At 52.3% G+C, this 18,342-nt stretch overlaps 1 pseudogene across 1 annotated transcript; it reads right to left on the reverse strand.

The window, feature by feature from the left end:
* Window positions 1–14,038: 14,038 nt before the first annotated feature.
* Window positions 14,039–16,156, reverse strand: LOC311621309 (mastin-like; annotated as a pseudogene). The gene is made up of 5 exons: window positions 16,096–16,156; window positions 15,733–15,913; window positions 15,235–15,506; window positions 14,288–14,424; window positions 14,039–14,203 (listed from the first exon to the last, which is right to left on the reverse strand). The product of its transcript is annotated as a mastin-like (transcript).
* Window positions 16,157–18,342: the final 2,186 nt, after the last annotated feature.

An 18,342-nucleotide genomic window follows, 5' to 3' on the forward strand; every position in this document is an offset into this window, starting at 1 on the left:
CCAGTCTAGCACTTTCTCAGTTCTTGTGTCAATAAAATACATTTCACTCGCCCTGGCTATTGTAGTCATCATTGGCAATGCTATCTGACTGATTCCTCTTCTAAGTGGCCATTGGCAGTGGCTAGGAGCCCTGTGGGATTTTATCACTAGACCTGCAATGGTCGTGGGCAAAGCTGCCTCGCTGCACCCATGTTAGTTCTAACATTGTGTGCAGATGGCCTTGGAAGTTCCGTGTACACTGCCATGTTTTTCCTGGTAGCCTCCTCTCCTCACCCCAATCCTCACTCCCTTTGTGTGTTTCTGGTCGTTGTGTACTGCCTGGCGTCACCTGCACAGTCTGGGCCTCCCTGTCCATCATCCCTCATTCAGGGGCCTGGTTGCCACACCCACACACAGAGACCAGGGACACAGGACCTCTCAGGGAGGCCACAATGCACCCTCAGTCAACGCCACAATGAGTCCATGCTGCCATCTGAGGCCACAGTGTCGAGCTGGCTTTTCCAAGTTTAATGGGAATCAGTGGGTGAGCAGGAGGCCATGGGCACAGGCCACTTACCTGGCTCACCCTTCTGTGAGAGACACCAGACTTTAGAGCTTCTTCCTGTGCCTGCCACTCTAAGTCCAGGAAAGGTGGGTAACCCAGAGGGCAGGAGGCCGGTGTCACTGTGGAGGGTTAGACAATGGGTGAGGAGGTTGGGAGAAGGATGTTAAAATTGGGCTGAAACCGGTTTGGCTCAGTGGTAGAGCGTCAGTCTGCAGACTGAAATGTCCCAGGTTCGATTCCGGTCAAGGGCATGTAGATTGGCTGCGGGCACATCCCTGGTGGGGGATGTGAAAGAGGTGGCTGGTCGATGTTTCTCTTTCATCGACGTTTCAGGCTCTCTATCTCTTTCCCTTCCTCTCTTTAAAAAAAAAAATCAATAAAATATATTTTAAAAAAAGATGTTAAAATTGGGAAATCAGCAGGGGTTTCAACAAAGATGGTAGAGGGTATCCCAAAATGGGAATCCTGCCTGGCCTCATCTAGGATCCAGGGGGTGGAGAAACATACTTCTGGATCCAAGCAATGTAGCTCATCACCCTGGCATACACCCCAGGGAAGTCGCGATGACCACAGAGGTATCCCCAGCTCACAATCCCTACCTGGACCCAGGTGCATTTCCAGCTGCACACCAGGGGACCCCCGGAATCTCCCTGTGGGGAGAGGCAGGACTCAGTGAACATCTCCACATGGGCTTCTGCATGGAGCTTCTGAGTCCAGATTCCTCTGTGCCGGGAGAAGATGGAGGACAGAGGACGGAGATAGGTGGGGTCTCACCTGGCAGGAGTCCTGGCCATCACTCCCAGCACACAGCATGTCCTCCTTGATAATCTGGTCAGCCTTGTTGGAAGAGTTCTGGTAGCACTGATTACAGTCCCTGTTCCCCACAATGGCAACCATCACCTCCTGCAGCTGGTAGAGTCAGGACAGCAGAGCTATGGGGAGGGGCTGGCTGAGAACCAGGGCTAGTCCAACTTCTGCTCCTTCCCAAAAACCAGGTACTCCTTCCCCTCTTTGGGCCACTCCCAGCCATCACTGGAAAGCACAGGAAGTCCCTCTGTGGGCCCTGACCCTCAGGTCTAGAAGCAGCTACACCTGGTCCTGGGACTTAGCCTCCCAGCAGCTATTAAGCCCATTTAGTTCTGGACTCAGCACTTCATCAGCCAGAGTCTGGTCTCCACATGCTTCAGGGTAGGCACTGAGGAGAGGGTGTTATCCCAGGATTTTTCTCCTTGAAAAGGAATGGATCAAGGACTTATCCCAGAGCAATGCATCACAACAGGAAGGAAACACTTCTGCCCTGAAGGGTTGGGTTTTCATTCTGATTTAGTGACCTGTGCACTGTGAGATCACCACAGGCCTTCCCTCCCAGACTGACTCAGGAGGACAATCAAGGTCCAAACACCCACACGGAGCATGGGGAGGGCCCAGGCAGAGCCATAAGATGGCCTGTAGGCCTGGCACAGTAAACACCTGTGTCCTCAGTGTCCATGAATCTGATCCTAGAACCCCAGTTCTGCATACATTTGGGCTCAAAAGGAAATCCCCCCTCTAATAACCAAATGTAGCATTCGCACATGGCCCAGATATTCTACTTTCAGTCTATACAGAAAAGAATTGAAAACAGGGATCCAAGATGGTGACAGAGTAGGTGGGAGGTACACTCACCTCCTCCCAGGATCATATTGCAATTACAACTAAATTATAGACAATCAACCTTAATCACCAACTGGAGATTGGCTGAAAGGAAGTCTTATCATTAAGAACACATAGAAGAAGCCACATGGAGACGGGTAGGGAGGTTGGAGACACAGAAAAGTGTGGAATTGAGAGTCAGGAGGGACACCGCAGAGGCAAAGGTCCCCTCTAAGAAGGGAGGGGTCTCCAACCCCTTCCGAGCTCCCCACCTGGTACACCAGTTCCTGGAAAAGGAGCTACACAACATCTGGCTGTGAACATCAGTGGGGACTGCACTTGCCAGAGTGAGACAGGAGGACTTCTAGGAACCCAGATGCCCTTTTAAACGGCCAGTAAACAAACATGTCATTTACAGGTACTCACGTGTCCTGGAATGGACAGGAGTCACATGGGGAGAGATTGGGTTGTATGGCTTGGGGAGGGGGTACAGGGGCAGCCTCCATTATCCAGGGCTTAGTCTCCCTCCCACATGCCCACCGATGCAATCTCTCCTGAGGTGAACACTCCCCTCCATAGGGCATCAAGCTGAGGGAATAAACTTACCCCCTGTCACGCACACACACACACACACACACACACACACACACACACACACAAGCCCACACCCTACACCCCACACCCCTGCCCCTGCCTCCAGGCTCCCAATGGTCCCGCCCTACCAAGCTCAGGCCCTGCTGGGGAGTCTGCTAGCTGCAACCAGCCTGGGTCCATACAGTCTTTCTCAGAAGGCTCCTGAGGAGGTCTGAGCAGACTCCAGGGCTGTTGGAGACACACAAGGAGAGACTGAGTTGTGTGTCTCTGAGGTGAGGGCCATTTTCCCCAGGTCCCCCAACTAGCTGCACAGTGCACGGCCCTCCCTGCTCACTGCCAAATCCTAATGTGGAGAGCCTGATGAAATCTACTGGCCTCATCCTGACGACTCCCTGAGACCCTAGCCCACTGGAAAGATGTGAAGACCCCAGGTGAGTATTGGGTGGTGGGTGGTGGGTGTTGGGTGGTGGGTGGTGGTGGTGAATGGCCTTGGTGTTCCCTTAGGCTTCTGCTGAGTGCCGTCACACCCAGCACTGTCGCTGAGTTTGAATCTGTATCAACCTGATGAGCACCACTCGCCCCAACCCAATGACATATATAGAAACTACCTCATGCAACTCAACTACAACAGTGGGGCTCACCTTACCCACACAGCTGACAATCCTAGGGCAACAGCTTAGCTGGAGGCTCGTTCAGTGACAGAGCCAATGGCAATTGACAGGCAGAGGCAGATGTTGGTGTGCTGTGGGCCTTTTGTGTTCAGATGCAGGTCTGGGATTGCTGGGAATCAGCCTCAGTATGCAGCTTGGCCGCTCCCATGTGAACCCAGGCCTACCAAAGGGAGCCACCAACTGTGGAGCTCTTTGTAGCTTCTAATATGTAGCCCAAGATTGGTCACAGGCAGGGTCTGACATTGACCTGCACCAGAGTGCCTCCCCAGAGGCCCCAGAAGCACTCACAGCAAAGTACAACCCAATTAGCTCCACAAGAAGCACACTCAAAGGGAGATCTCCACAGGCTCCTGACCCACTGGGCACATTCTGCTTCATGGGGTCAGCCTACTCGCAGAAGCTCATACAGTCTGATCGGGGTCAATACTCACAGTCATGGACCCCAACTTGAGGGTCTACCCTACCTACAACAGGCCAACAACAATCAAGACTCAACTACAACAGCAGGGTTCACACAACCCACATCAGGGGCATTCCTGGGGCACCTAGCTTAGGGAATCAGGAAAAATACACCACTGAGTCCTACAGGACATGTATCACAAATAACCACCCTTCCAAGAATAAGGACACAGCAGATCTACCTAACACAGAGAAACACATACAGAGAGACAGACAAAATGGGGAGACAAAGAAGGATGCCCCAAATGAAAGAACAGGAGAAATCCCCAGGAAAAGAACTAAATTAAATGAAGACAACCAATGTACCAGATACAGAGTTCAAAACAATGGTTCTAAGGATGCTCAAGGAATGTAGGGGAAGGGCTGATGAACTCAGTGAGGACTGCACTAAGGAGACAGTAAGCATTTAAAAAAGGGGCATAGAAACCATAAGAGAACACATGTTCAGAAATGAAAGATATGACATCTGAAATGACTACACTAGAAGGAATAAGAGTAGATTAGATAAAGCACAAAATTGAACCTGCAATTTTAATGAGAAGCTTGGAGAAAATACCTAGTGAGAGAGAAAGAGAGGGAGATGAAGAGGGAGAGGAGAGAGAGAGAGAGAGAGAGAGAGAGAGAGAGAGAGAGAGAGAGAGAGAGAGAGAGAGAGAAAGAATTTAAAATGAGGATAGCTTAAGGGACCTCTGGAACAGCAGTGGCCAGCTGGTGGTCCATGGACCAGCAGTGATCTGAGAGGTCCAAAAGGTTGGTAACCCCTGCTCTGGGACAACATAAAGTAAAAGTAGGCTTACAGTTATAAGTAGGTGAAATAAAGAGTTTATTCTTTTTTTTTAAATCAACCTTTATTGTTCATATTATTACAAAGGTTCCTCATTTCTTCCCCCTTCAACCAGGTTCACACCCCACCCTCCGCCTCCTCCCCACACCCCATTGTCCTCATCCATAGGTGCACAGTTTATGTTCAGTCAGAGTTTATTCTTGCATTATTATTTATTAATTGTTGCACTATTTAATATATGAACAACTATAAACCTACTTTGCCCCACCCTGTATGGACAATGAAATAAACCCTGGGCCATAAAAAAGAAATCTTGTCATTGTGCTAAGTAAAATAAGTCCGTCAGAGGAAGACCAATACCACATGATTTCCCCTCTGTGTGGAATCTAAAGAATCAAATAAACAAACAAAAGAGAAACAGGCTCATAGCTACAGGGACAGACTGTTGGTTGCCAGAGAGGGGTGGGTGGGTGGGGGGAAGATGCCCGGTTTAGGGGCTGAGTGAAAAAGGGGAGGGGATTAAAAAATACACATGAGCCAAAACTGGTTTGACTCAATGGATAGAGCGTCGGTCTGCAGACTGAAAGGTCCCGGGTTCAATTCTGGTCAAGGACATGTACCTTGGTTTCAGGCACATCCCCATTGGGCGGTTGAGAGAGGCAGCAGATCGATGTCTCTCTCTCATCTATGTTTCTAACTCTTTGTCCCTTTCCGTTCCTCTCTGTACAAAATCAATAAAATATATTTTTAAAAAATACACATGAGTAAATAAAAAACAGTCAGAGGGAATGTATCAATAAGTGCAGATTAGGGAAAATAGTCGCTTATACTGTCATAGCCATGTATGCTGCCTGGTAGGTATGGAACTATGACGGGTTGGGGGGGACACTTTGTAAAGTATATGACTGTTCAACCACTGTGCGTACACCTGAAACTAATACAAAATAATACTGACTAAAAACTGCAATGGGAACATGTTTTAAATGACTAGAGAACAGGTGCTCTGGCGGTGCTTGAACAAACAGGTTCACAGCAACATGATTGACAGCAGCCTGAAGGTGGCACCAGTCTCTCAGGCAGGAACAGACCACAAAATGCTCCCTCCACCCAGTGGAGGTTATTGGGCCACAAAGAGAAATGCAGTTCTGACACAGGTTACAGCATGGCTGGGCCTGGAAGGCATCATGCTAGGAGAAAGAAGACAAATACGCCAAGGCCACATGTTGCAAGCTTTACATTCATAGGAAGCTTCCAGAACAAGTGAATGCACAGAAGTAGAAAGCAGCTCAGTAGTGGCTATTGTTATGCACATTTTGCCACAGTAAAAACGTGGAGGGTTCCCCCCAATTTCAGAGAATAAAGTTTTTTCCACCAAGCCACAACCAGACCTTCTGCGGCTGCCCTGTGCCTCCCTCAGCACACACCCAGCAGGTCCCCCTGAGCCTCACCTCCGAGGCTGCTGTGGGACAACATAAAGCATAATGTTTGCATCATAGGACTACAATAAGGAGAAGAGAGAGAGAAAGGGGTTGAGAAGCTATTTCAAGAAATAATTATTTAAAACTTCCCAAACCTGGTGAAGAAAAAGACATATAAGCCCAGAAAGAACAGAAAGTCCCAAACTACAATAGATGAACCCAAGGAGGCCCTCACCAAGACACATTATAATTAAAATGGGAAAGGTTAAAGATGAAGAGGGAATCTTAAAATTGGGTAAGAGAAACATAGTGACAAGTAAGGTCCCCTAAGACCAATTTCTCAACAGAATCATTTCAGGCAGAAGAGACTTACATGAAATATTTAAAGCAGGGGTCCTCAAACTTTTTAAAGAGTGGGCCAGATCACGGTCCCTCAGAGAGCTGGAGGGCCGGACTATATGAACTACTAATTCCTACTGTAACACCTCGGCTGCGCTCACTGCCCAAAAAACCTGGCTGCCCGAATCAGACTCCTCTGCGGGCCGCATGTGGCCCAAGGGCCGTAGTTTGAAGACCCCTGATTTATAGTGATAAATTGAAAGAAAGTACAACCAAGATTACTTTATCCAGCAAGGCTGTCTTTTTTCTAGCTGGTTTGGCTCAGCAAATAAAGTGTCAGCCTACAGACTGAAGGGTCCCAAGTTCAATTCCATTCAAGGGCACATGCCTGAGTTGCAGACTCAATCCCCAGTAGGGACATGGAGGAGGCAGCCCATCAATGATTCTCTCCCATTATTGTTGCTTCTGTCTCTTGATCCCTCTCCCTTCCTCCCTGAAATTAATAAAAATATTTAAAAAAATACACACACATACACACAAACACACTCACACAGAGCCCTATGTTCACTGCAGCATTGTTTACAGTGACCAAGACAGAAACAATGGTAGTGTTGTTTGCTAGACGATTGGGTAAAGATGTGATACGTATTTACAATGGAATACTACTCAGCCATAAGAAAACATGAAATACAGCCTTTTAGAAAACATGGATGGATCTTAAGAATATCATGCAAATTAAATAAGTCAGGCAGAAAACTGAAGAAAAAATTAATTTCACTCACCTGTGGAATATAAAAATGAGAGCAACAAAAGAACAAACAAGAAAAGGAAACATAAAAATTCATAGATACAGATAACAGTGTGGTGGTTACCAGAGGAAAGGGGGTGGGATAAAGGGTAAAGGGGTCAATATATGGTGACAGAAGGTGTGAGTTTGGGTGATGGGCACACAATGCAACATTCAGATGATGTACCATAGAACTGCACACTTTAAACCTCTATAATCTTACTAACCAATGTCACCACAATAAATAAATTTTAGAAAATAAGCTATAAATAGCAAAAAGAGGACATACAGATGGCCAACAGACATATGAAAAGATGCCCAATGTCACTAATCATTAAAGAAATGCAAATTAAAACCACAATGAGATACCACCTCCCACCTGTCAGGATGGCTATCATCAATAGATCAACAAGCCACAAGTTTTGGTGAAGATGTGGAGAAGGTGAGCCCTCATGCTCTGTCGGTGGGAATGCAGAGTGGTGCAGACCTGTGGGAGACAGTGTGGAGGTTCCTCAAACAATGAAAAATGGAACCACCTTATGACCCAACCATTCCACTTCTGGATATACATCTGAAGAAACCTAAAACATAATTGGAAAGAATATAGGCACCCAATGAACCCAATGTGTTCATTGCAGCGTTATGTACAATAGCCAAGATATGGAAGCAGCCCAAGTGTCCATCATTAGACATGTGATAAAAACATAGTGGTACACAGAGGGTGGGGCAAAAGTAGGCTTATGGTAATGAGCAGGCAAAATACAAAGCATCTTCTTGTATTATTATTTATTAATTATCATATCATTTTCCATATGAACAACTATAAACCTACTGCCCCACCATATGGACAATGAAATATTACTCGGCCATTAAATAAGAGAAATCTTGCCATTATGCTAGTGAAATAACTCAGTCTGAGAAACACAAATACCATATGATTTCACCTCTGTGTGGAATCTAAAGAATCAAATAAACAAACTAACAAAAGAGAAAAAGGGTCTTAGAACAGTGAACAGATATGGTTGCCAGAGGGATGGGGGGATGGGGCTCTGAGTGAAATAGAAGAGGGGATTAAAAAATAGACATGGGTGGCTGCAAAACAGTCACTGGGAATGTGAGTGCAGATTAGGGAATATAGTCACTAATACTATCACAGCCATGTATGCTGCCAGGTAGGTTTGGAACTATGAGGGGTGGGGCGACACTTTGTAAAGTATATGATTGTCCAACCATTGGGCGTACACCTGGAACAAATTCAAAATAATACTGACTATAAACTCCAATGGGAACATGTTCTAAACGACTAGAGAACAGGTGCTCTGGCAATGCTTGAACACACAGGTTCAAAGCAGCATGGTTGACTACAGCCAGAAGGCGGCACCAGTCTCTCAGGCAAGAACAGACCACAAAACACTCACTGCAGCCAGTGGAGGTTACTGGGCCACAAAGAGAAATGCAGTTCTGACACAGGTTACAGCATGGCTGGGCCTGGAATGCGTCATGCTAGGGGAAAGAAGATAACAGGCAAAAGCCACAATCATACATCCTTGTGCCTCCCTCCACACACACCCAGCAGGTCCCCCTGAGCCTCACTTCCGAGGCTGCTGTAACCCCAGCCGCTCACCCAGCACATCTTCCTCTCAGGGACCTTCAGCGAGGCAGGTGGCAGGTGGACTAGGCTGATGCGCTCAGACAGTGTCACAGGGGCGTCCATTTTCAGCAGGGTGATGTCTGCGCACCCCTCTGCAGACAGGCTCTGGTTGAACTTGGGGTGGCGGACGACCTTACTCACATTTGTCAGGGTGTCATGGTCATAGAATCTCAGCTGCCCAACTTGAACCCTGAGGCCATAAGCCTCCATGTCCTCCCTGGCAGAGGGAACAGGAGTCTCTCAGAGGAGCCTCCTGGGCAGGGCCAGTGTGAGCACAGCAGCAGGGGTGGGGCTCCCTGACAGTGGCTTTCCCCAGACCCAAGACCCTGCCAACAGCCAGCCTCCCGTCACCCCTTATGTGGTCCCTCACCACCACAGCCAGGGGGCCTCAGGCAGCATCGCTCACCCCTGGGTGCAGTGGGCTATGGTCAACACCCACTGGGGGTAGATGAGGGAGCCCCCACACAGGTTCTGCCACAGCTCCAGCTCCTTATTGTACCATTGCACACTGACCTGCCAAGGTCATCTGCCAGCGGAGGCATTGTGTGCCCCCAGGGTGCTACTGAGCCAGGACCTGGGAATAAAAGGTAGAGGGCAAGCCATCTTAGACCTCAGCAGGGCCCCTTGCACTCAGTCTCCCCAGGACGAACCAAGGAGTCCCGCCCTAAGTTGACGCTGAGGGGCCTGGGCAGCCTGAGCAGAAGATGGGGACAGGGAGTGAGGACTCACCTGGCAACAAGGCCACGGAGGCCTGGGAGGCTCAGGAACAGCTGCCACAGCATCTGCGGGGATGGCAAGGGCCTGGCTGAGACCACCAAGAGTGGGACCTGGTGTGGATGGAGAAGCTGGAGTCTGTGCAGGGACATCCTCACCTTCAGAGAGCATCCTTGGGACCCTTTTTGTACCCCTTCATCCCCTGCACAGGAAGGGGCAGGTGTGGGCCCCTGGCTGGGCCATGGGCAGAGAGAGCCTTTCCTCTCTCCGGACCAACCAAGGTCAGGGGGTCATTCAGCAGACGTCGATGAGCTGCTGCTGGACCCTGGCGCTGCATCCCCAGACCTGCCGCCTGGCTGTCACTGGGTAGCAGCCCCTTCTGGCTGCAGGGATCTCAGCCACAAACCGAGCCAGGCCACAGCATGAGCAAGGAGAGCATGCCAGAGGAGCAGGTTTGCTGACAGAAGTCCGGGAGCGCTGGGCCCAGGCAAGCGGCCCAGGCAGGTACAGCCCCAGAGCTGCTGCTGGGCCCCTGGAGTTACGGGGCAGCCTCTGAATCTGCTGAGCCCTGTGAGGCAGCGTGGAGCAGGCCATCTGACTAGAGCATGCCCTCTTCCTGGCATGTGGCCTGTGACCACCCTCACTGCCCCGAGCAGAGATCTTGCACACTGCCCTCTGCAGGGGGATCTTTGGAGCTGCACTGCGACTGGCTTTCATGGGGAAACATGAGGGAGAGGCACCTGGGAGGCAGGTGGACAGAGTAGAGCTGGGCAGAGGGCAAGGCTGGAGCACAATGCAGGCTGATTCTCCCTTGACCAGCCCACGGAAGACCCAGGTGTGCCCCCCACAGGACACAAGGCCAGCCCCTGCCTCTTCCTGCACAGCCAAGCTGGAACTGATGGTGTGAGGTAGCCTGATGAGCTGCAAGGCCTCCCAGCCACTGCCATCAAGTCCAGCCGTGAGGGGACCTGGCCCGACTGCCTCTGTGAACAGCAGTGCCCACTGCCTTCTGCCTTATGTGCTGAGGAGGCAGCTGCAGGACCACCCAGGAGTCCCAGCCCTGGGAAGGAGAGGCTCAGGACACAACTGAGGCCAACAGGTCCCACACTGTCCACGGAGACCCCCACTCTTTGCTCCCAACTGGGACTCTGGGGTTCACCTGGAAGTGGGACCCAGACCCCCATCCCTGAGGGGCTGAGCTCTGGGCACAGGGACTTCTCAGGCCAGGGGGCTGCACATGTTTACCTACCATCACATATACCTGGGAGCACCAAGAGACACCGAGGGCCATTCCTGTCCCTGATCCTCATTGTGACACAGCATTTCTGCCTCTGCCAGGCAGTCAGTGTCTTTGGCCCCACCAAGATGGCGTCACGGCTGGCTCCCAGTACCCAGAGACAGGAGCTCCATGTGCCCAGACACCAGCTGTACTTCCACCTCAGGAACATCCTCAGGGCCGGCTGCATGGCCCATCACCAATACCTTTACCGCCATCGTGTCTGCTGCTCTTGTGACACCAGTGCAGCCTGAACCTGCAGCGGTGCCCTGTCCAGCAATGGGAGCGCTCAGAGCCACAGCCTCTGTGTGGCCGGCGTCCCGGGCTGGCAGGCACTGGGAGGTGTGGAGCTCGCTGCTTCTTGCCCTGAGAGGTGCAGAGGCCCTCAAGGCCTGTGGTTGGATGGGGTGCCCCTGGGTGCTGGGTCCTAAAGCTTTCCTGTGCCAGCCACTGGCCTCCTCAGGGGCTCCCCATCAGGAGCACCCAGCCTGGTGGCCTGGAACCTCACCAATGAGGTAGGTCAGTGTGGACCAGTGCTGTCCCTCACACCTGACCTCACTGAGAAATAGATGCCGAGGGAAATCGGTCAGATGAGTCAGAGTGGAGGAGGAGAGGCCCTAAAGCAGTGATGGGTGTCCTTGTAGGAAGAGGTGAGGATGCGGAGAGACACAATGAGTGGTAGGATGGGGAGGATGGGGGGTCCAGTGATTCCTCAGCAAGATAGGGTCCTGACGCCACCAGAAGTGGAGGCGGCAGGAGCCTGGGGAGGTGTGGCCCCAGAAAAACTTGATTCTGGCCTCTAGCCTGTGAGAGAATGAATTTGTGTGTTTAAGTGCACACACACACTCACACACTCACACACCAGTCCTGGCATTTCACTGCCACTCCAGGACACCACAGGTAGGTGAGCCTGGCAGTGAACAAGATGTGAGTACCACCGGATAGGTCGTGGCCTTGTATCATCTCCATTTTAAGCACTGAGGGTGTATCCTGTCACCCTCAGACAACGGGAAGAGTCCGAGGGCACTGATCTGGCCTGCAGGGTCTTTTTGGGGGACACAGCCCTGCAGGCTCAGTGTCCTCATTTCTGCTGGCCCCGGGCTCGGTTAGTACAGATTTCATAGACCACAGGCAACAAGCCCCTGTCCATGTCCAAACCAGGCAACTGGCTTCACCCACCATGCCTTACTGCTCATCCCAGGAAGCCAGGTGCTGAGATCCTTGATGATTCCAGGCAAGCGGTAGCGGGGATGGGTGGTGGGACCATCGGCCCTGAGCCCATCCTCCTTAGAGAGAGCCCTGTGGGGCCACCAGGTGGCCATGCCTGCAGAACTGGCCCCAGGTGCAGGTGTGTCCCATTCCAGCCTTCCCTCCACACCTAGTCCCATGTCCTCTCCCACCTGGGAGCTCTGGCCTCTAGTCACTCAACCCTCATTCTTAACCCTGGAAACACTGAGGTCTGACTACACCCGCACCCATGGGGGAAGCCCTACAGAGTCACATCCCCCAGGGCCCAATGGCACTGCAGTCAGCCCACACCTCTCCTGCCAGGCAGAAGATTCCTGGATGCCTGTGGACACCCCAGCAGCCGCCCATCCACAGGCCCATAGACAGAACAGTCACTTAGGCAGAAAGTGTGCTGGAACCCAAGAGCCAGGGCCCAGCGCCAGGCTGAGCTGTGTCAGCCCCTCCTTGCTTCCTGTGTGGATCAGATCACTAAGGGGGCCAACTGCAAGGTGGTGCCTTCCAGCTGAACCCTGGGCTTTATTCTCCAAAAAAAAGGAGTTCCTGGAGAGCTCTTGGCGCTCAGGAAACCCAGACTTCAGTCCCGGGCACATGGGGTACGCAGCTCCTGCTCCGTCTGCCCTGGAGCTAACACTCTCCCTAACTGGAGGGCAGCCCTCCCCGAAGGACTGGGTCACAGGGAGATGACAGGGCTTGTCCACTCTGGCTTCACTGTGCAGGGACCTCGAATGCTCCCCTACATTTTAGAATCAGGCTGGGGACCCTCTCACCCACCATACAGGCCGCCTCAGGCTCCCAGGCTGTCCTGGGTCCTGGCCCCAACCTTCAGGTGCAGGCACCCACCCCAGCTGGGAATCAGCCATGCCCCCCAAATCCTAACCCAGCAGGAACTGGGGCAGGAGGGGCTCCACAGCCCCTTCTCATTCCTCCATCTGAGACAGAAGCTCCTCTGTCCTCTGGGAGCCCCTCCCACCCCCTGGGAGAAAGGATGGGCTTTTAGGATCCTGAGAGGAGGGTGCACTGAGGTACTTCTCCAGCAGGGGCGCCTCTGGGAGGATGGGGTCCCCCTCTCCAACCTCCTCTCTGGCAGCCTCCAACCAACCCAAACCAAGGCACCAAGGGAGACTGAGGGCAGAGGCAGGGAAGCAGGAATGGGTTTTTTTTCTGGCACCTGCAGGTTCTCCAGGCTCAGGAGAAGCTCAGAATGGGAGACTAGGTTCTGCATACAAATGGGACCGGACTTTAATTAGTCCAAGGAGATTATTGAATTGGAAAATGAGGATTTGGTGGCCGCCAGGTCAGGCAGAGTAGTGGTGACCATGGAAAACTATACTTCCTTTTTGTTTGCTGCCAAGTCCAAGCCCTTCAAAGCATGCATTCCACACTGACCAGGATGGAAGGAGGAAGAGGGAAGGTGTTGGCGGTTCTGGGAGCCGCCCTAATGGCTGTGGTCTCCAGCCCCAGGCAGAACACTCCTCCTCCTCCCCAGCCAAGAGAGTCCACCCATGTGGCCCTCTTCCACGCTGCAGCCATACTTGCCCATCCCCACCTGGTCCACCTTCCAGAGCCTGGTTCCCCACCAGGACGGACCACCCATGGCACTCTGTCCCTTCCCAAAGGTAACTACACTCAGGCCAGAGCAGTTTTTCATGCAGTTTAATGAGCTACAGAGGGTGGGGAGGAGGCAGGAGGCCTGCAGTGCCCCGCCTTACCTCAGACTACACCCCTCCACTCCTTTTTGCTTGTCAGGGGGAGACAGACTGATGGAGATGGCAGAGGCTGGAGGATCTAAGAGGGACTGGGGGTGGAGGAGGGTGCTAGGTACAGTGAAGAGCTGGCATTGGGAGGGAGCAGTGAGGTCCTCACACACCATAAAGAGCCTGTCTTCATCTCACATGGGCAGCATACTTGCCGGGCCCCGGGCTCAAGGAGAGGAGGGAATATGACGGCGGATCCAAGGCAAGTAGGATGTCACTCGGGTATAGACTCCAGGAAAGTCGGAAAGACCACACTTTTTCCCCCAACTCACCACCCCTACTTGGACCCAAGTGTTCCTCCATTTACAGACCAAGGGGCCCCCAGAGTCGCCCTGTGGATAGAGGAGAAAAGCAGTCCATACTCAGGGTCCCTGCAGGCAGGAGCAGTGAAGAAGGCCACAGTCTGGGTTTCTCACCTTGCAGGAGTCCCTGCCCGGGCTCCCCGCACACAGCATGTCGTCCTTGATATCCTTGCCATATTGCTGCCTACAGATCTCATCCGCCATGATGGGGACCTCCACTTCCTGCAGATTGTAGGGCTCTGGCAGCGGCTCTGTGAGAAGAAGCCCAGTGAGCCTGCTGTCCTGAGAAGGCAGCCAATCAGAGGCCACGAGTTCTAGAACATCACACTGAGCCTCAGCGCCCCCAAAGGGACACTGGGAGTCACCCAAAACCCCTGCTCTCTGGGTTCATTCTAGGCCAGTGGGATGATAATCTCTAGGCTGACACTGGGGGCAACAAGATCCAAAAAGGAACAGATATATATATTTTTTATCCACAAACAATTTTATCGGGAAAAATCAGAGCAAGTACTTTCCCCTGAGAAAAGCAGAGTGAGTGGCCCTCCTGTCAGATTTCACTTTGTCCATTTCACAGTGAATCCTGGAGCAGGTCACTGGAGTTCTCTCTCCTCCTCTCCATCTCACTGGGAAGACTCAGGGAGAATGGGACTCCGGAAGCGTGCACACAGGCCTGGTGCAAAGTGAGAGAAAGAAATGCCCATGTTCTCAGTGGTTAGAGCACTGGCCCAAAGAGTCCCAGTTCTGATTCTTGGTCAAGGACAAGGTCCTGGGTTGAGGGTTCAATTTCCAGCCCGCATCGGGGAGGCAACTAATAGATATGTGTCTCACATTGATATTTCTCTCTCGCTACCTTCCACTCTCTCTAAAAATCAATGGAAAACTATCTCATGTCCATGCCTCACTCATGCTACTTTGGTTCCTGCTCCAGAACAGACTCCTCTCGAGCTGTGTGCCTCCTGCACCCAAGGGAGACCCCTGAGGGACCCCAGCTGAGGCCTCATCGGTAAAGCCTGGCCCGCCCCAATGCATCACCCTCCTGTCATCCTGGTTCTGGTTCTTACCTTCATAATGAATGTTGCCCCAGCCAGTCACCCAGCACCGTGTGCCTGGGGGGAATGCGGAGGAGGCTGGTGGGAGGCTGATCCACTTGACGAGGTTAGATGGTCACATGGAGGCCTTCAGTTTGAGAAGTGCCATGTCTGCCCCACCTTTTGCTCCCTTTCCACGCCTGTACTCCGGGTGGCGGATGATCCTAGCCACCGGCACACTGTCACTGAATGAGGGTCTCACTCGTCCTAGTTGGACCTTAAAGTGCTGAGGTTTGGGTTTTGTCCTGGGGACAGAGGCCAAAGGCTTCTGAGGGGCTGTGGCAGGAAGTGGCCCAGCCCCTTAGAGCCCAGAGACCTCCCCTCTGTGGTGGGCAAGGGGAGCTCCAGGAAGCTGAATCCTGGTGGGGGGTCTGCACCAACTCAGCCCAAGATCTGCCCACAACACACATCACATGCCTCCCAATATTGTCCCACACTCCCACCCCGGGTGCTGGCAGAGGAGGGACTTACTCTTTAATGCAGTGTGCAGCGGTCAGCACCCATTGGCGGTGGATGAGGGAGCCCCCACATTTGAAACTCCACTTGCACTCTTCTGTATCAAGGACCCACAGGCCCACCTGCCACGGCCACTTCTCCAAGGAAGCATTATGCCCTCCCACGATGCCCACCAGCTCAGTCCCTGGGCTGGGATCTGGGAAAGCAGGGGAGGAGCCATCAGGGACCCAAACACCCCTGCCCGGCACTCAGCATGGCCCTATCCTGAGTCCCTGCCAAAGCCACCCTCAGAGGAGATCTCCACCCATCCCAGGGGAGGCCTCTGAGAAGTAAGTGTGAGGGGTTCAGAGACAAGCCAGGTCTGGGGTCAGCACTCGCCTGAGGTCACAGGTATGGAGCCCCCCAGACAGGGTAGAGTTAGGAGCATCAGCCACAGCATCTGCAGGGGGAGGGAGGAGGAAAACGGGAGAGCCAGTGAGGAGATCTGGGGCAGGGACCTGGGAATGGAGAGGATGTGGCTTTGAGCAGCGTCCTCACCATGTCAGGCCTCTTTGCCTTCTATTGCTGGACCCCTCTGAGGGCCTTTATGCTCTTGCCCAGACTGCCCCAAAGGGAAGCCAATCTCTTTTGGGGTGGGGCATAGGAGAAGTCGGGGCTTATCCCTTCAGTGGGATCAGCGATGACCAGTAGATCAGCTATCAGACAGGAAATATGTGGGGTCATCTCTGAGAAGACACTCAGTATTGGTGCTGGAGCACTAGCTGGTTTGACTCAGCGAATAGAACATCAGGCTGCGGACTGAAGGGTCCCAGGTGTGATTCTGGTCAAGGGCACCTACCTTGGTTGCAGGTTCTTGCAGAAGGCAAACAATCAATAGGTCACATCGATGTTTCTTTCTGCCTCTGCCTGTCCCACACTCTCAAAATACCAATGGAAAAATATCCTTGGGTGAGGACTCACAAAAAATAAAAACAATAAGAATTTTGGTTCTGGAGACATTTCAGTAGTTAGATGACAGTGCATGTGAAAATGAAAGAAATGAGATGCTTTGCATCATCTTGTACACTGAAGGGTCTCAGGTTCCGATCTCAATCAGGCCACATACCTAGGCTGAGTTCATTCCCCAATAAGGACGCATAAAAGAGGCTACCGATCAATGTTCCTCACCCCTCTCTCTCCCTTCCTCTCCCTAAAATCCATAAGCCTATCCTAGGGTGGTGAACTAAATAAATAATAATAAATGAGTCAGATGCTCTGAAACAAAACAGAGCAGGGGCACAGATGGGGAGGGGGGTTGGCACCTGACTCAAAAAGAGGATGAAGGTCAGCAGCAGGCAAAGTGCCCCCCGACCCACCTTTTGAGGCTCACAGTGCCCCCCACAAAGGACAGACTCGTTGGACCTGCAGACAGAGATGGCCAGCAGCACCATAAGATGGAGGAGGCAGCTGCCCTGTGGCCTTTGGAGTGAGTGGGACCTGCTGGCACCTTGAAGGTAGACTTCCAGCCTCCAACAGTGGGACAGAATAAGGTTTTGTCTAAAGGCTCGAGTCTGTGGCAATTGTTAGGGCCGCCTCAGGACACTCAGGCATCTGCTCAGTTGTCCTCATGATCAAGCTTTGTCAAAATATAGGGCAAAGGGTGTGAGAGGTGCCAATTTACTGCTAGTTTTCCTCACGTTCTGCACACTCCAGGCACCTGCACAGCACTGGGAGCCAACCTCCACTCTCACCCTCCCTGCTTTCTGCATGGAGGAGCTCTGTCCCCCAAGTCCAACCCCAGGATGAGGCCGGCCACCCGCCAGTCACAGGCTTTTCTTCCCGTTGACATTATGAGAATCATTCTCCACCAAGCATGGGATAGGACCAGACAATGCTTCCAGCGGAGAAGCAAGAGGGGTTCCCACACTCCTGAACCACACCCGGTCCTCTCTTCCCATGAGCCCAGCGAGGAGCCCATCTAAGGATGCTTTTTCGCACTTAGGTGAGCTTAGGTCTGTAGAAATACATCATTCCCTCCTGGGGCCAGAGTCCCTGTCACCCTTGCTGAGATGCTGGTGTGTCTGGGGGAACCCAGGATCAGCATCTTTAGGGGACACTAGGGATCTCCACGGGAAACAACCAGGATCCAACATGGCCACTGCCCCATGGTGGGGGGAGTGAGCACCCAGGAGGAAACAGGCTGAGCTCAGAGACACAGCAAGTCATTCAGGCAGGGAGGTAGACATTGGGTGTTAAGGGGCAGGGTTCCTCCCTCTCTGCCAGTGGTCTGGTCAGAGCGCAGACCTTTACCCACCTCAACAGTTGATGTGGTTTTTGGCTGGTTCCCAGGCCCAGATGGCAGGAAAGCAAGTCACAGAGGAATCAGCGAGAAGCTACTGGCCCCATCGCACAGCCTGATGCTGGACCCAGACTTCCCGCCCCCCACCACCAGGCTGGGCGATAACCAGCTGGGCCAGACCTGGAACAAAGACAGCATTGGATCAGCTCGAGCAGATCTGCCCGAAACACAAACAAGAGGTTTGAGGGGCTTGGGAGAGAATCATGTGAAAATCATTGGCAGATAATGCGATTTCTTTTCAGAAAAGCCAAAGCCTACCTGAGAAGGTTTTAAGATTAAGATTCGAA

This window comes from Pipistrellus hanaki, assembly GCF_964339955.1.
Source record: "Pipistrellus hanaki genome assembly, chromosome: 4".
NCBI lineage: Eukaryota > Metazoa > Chordata > Mammalia > Chiroptera > Vespertilionidae > Pipistrellus > Pipistrellus hanaki.